The sequence below is a fragment of the Nicrophorus vespilloides genome, unplaced genomic scaffold (assembly GCF_001412225.1).
Source record: "Nicrophorus vespilloides isolate i.1.1-1 unplaced genomic scaffold, Nicve_v1.0, whole genome shotgun sequence".
Lineage (NCBI taxonomy): Eukaryota > Metazoa > Arthropoda > Insecta > Coleoptera > Silphidae > Nicrophorus > Nicrophorus vespilloides.
In genome coordinates this window covers 1-1,915 of record NW_017099021.1, presented here as the reverse complement: position 1 = coordinate 1,915, position 1,915 = coordinate 1, and positions in this window count along the sequence as shown.

The following is a 1,915-nucleotide window of genomic DNA, read 5'->3' as shown; positions in this document are numbered from 1 at the left end:
AAAAAAATTAATTGAAAAGATTTAATTTAATTGAAAATATCTCTTATCTGAAGTTACATTATATTTCAAGTAATTAATTTACATACATCCATATGAATTGATTTAATTCCGATTAGATTTGATGAATAAAAAAATGTAATTGAATTTAAATAAATAATAAAATAAAAATATATTTTTTTGTATAATAAATAAATTGAATAAAATTTGAATTATTTTAATTGGAAAATATAAATTTATTTGCATTTGGATAAAAAAAAATGGAAATTTGTGTATTTTATACAAATCGATTCAATGAATTTTATTTGAAAATTTATGTATAAAATTCTTGTATTCAATTTTATTCTTTTAATTTTATTACACTTGTTGCATTGAGTCATAATTGTAGTGAACTTAATGATGTACGAAAGACGTAAAGCAATATCGTCTTTCTCCTTGCTGTAATTAAAATTTGTATTTATTCGAGTTAGTGCAGTGCACAATCCGAACAAAAATAAAAAAATTGCAACATTTTCTGTTTACACTCGTTTTTTTTATAACTATCCGGGAGCATCATTAAATCCGAGCGGCGAAAAGGAATTGCCATTACTCCTTCGGATTATACAAGCTGCGTCTCTTGTGTATCCTTGTATATGTTTTTTTTATTATTATGTTGAATTCCGCCTTGTCTTGCCCGAATCCTTTCTCAAAGTAACACTTAATAATTTGTTCTGATGGCCGCGTTTTAAAGGGATAACCATTATCGCTCGTAAATTATACTACAAGGGCCCAAGCACAGCCCTTAATAGTTTCTTAAGGTCTCTGGCATTTCGGGTCTTTGTTGCTCTTACCACCCACGAACGCATTCCCAACCGCACATCCTGGCAAATTTCAACATTAATTCTATATACACATTCACACACTCACATATAGTGTGTCTACTAAGATTCCGACAATGCTCGTTCGTAACCACAATTGATAATCTTACATAATAATGCATCCGTCTGCTCTGATTTACTTCGTTAAACTTGATGAGAATGTGGTGAAACTATAAGTAATTGGATAATAAGTAATTTGATATTAAAGACACTTTGTTCTTTTTTTAAATTTATCTTTAGATATTTACGAGTTTCGATTAGAGCTGGAATTTACTGGATAGAGCTGGAAGATTGCAAATGAAATGAATTATATCCATTTTCTTTTACAGTAATGAACCGAAATTTATTATAACTGAAGTATCGAAATTAATTGGAAGGAAAGATTTTTTTATATAAAAAAATATAAGTGGACAAGGAAATGGAATATATGAAATAATTATAATTGAAGGGTTTTTGAAATAATTGGTATTAAAGAAATATTGATATGTTTATATGTTTATATGTTCAAATCAGAGAGTCTAACCGAAATTAATTTCGTTCCGGTATACGGTTACGTTCCAAGTAAATGTTTATTGTTCCAGATTCGGTTTCGGTTCGTCTAAAAATTTCGGTTCAGTTTCCGTTGAAATTAAAATTTAAAATCGAAATAAAGCAATTTAAATTGGTTAGTTAAAATTTAAAATCGAGTCAAATTTTGATTTGATTTTATTTACCAAATTCTCTTACTATTGTTTTTAATTATAAAATTGAAAATACAAAAGAAATAAAATTTAATTAGTGACTGAACACATGCACTTTCATTTGAGTTTGTGCTTGCCCTTTCTTCTTCAAATTTTCTCTGTTTAGTCGATGGTTGATTGGTGGTGATTGAGCCTTTATTTATATTGATGATTAAGCGTTTCCACGGAATTCAAAAAAACTTCATCGATGTCTCTTATACATTTTTTGTTTATATACACTTGGTTCTCTTTTTGTGCGGTAGATACGTTCAAAAAAGAACACACGTATAAAAATAAAGGATACGTTCCATAATTTTTTAAAACCGCATAAAACTAAATCAA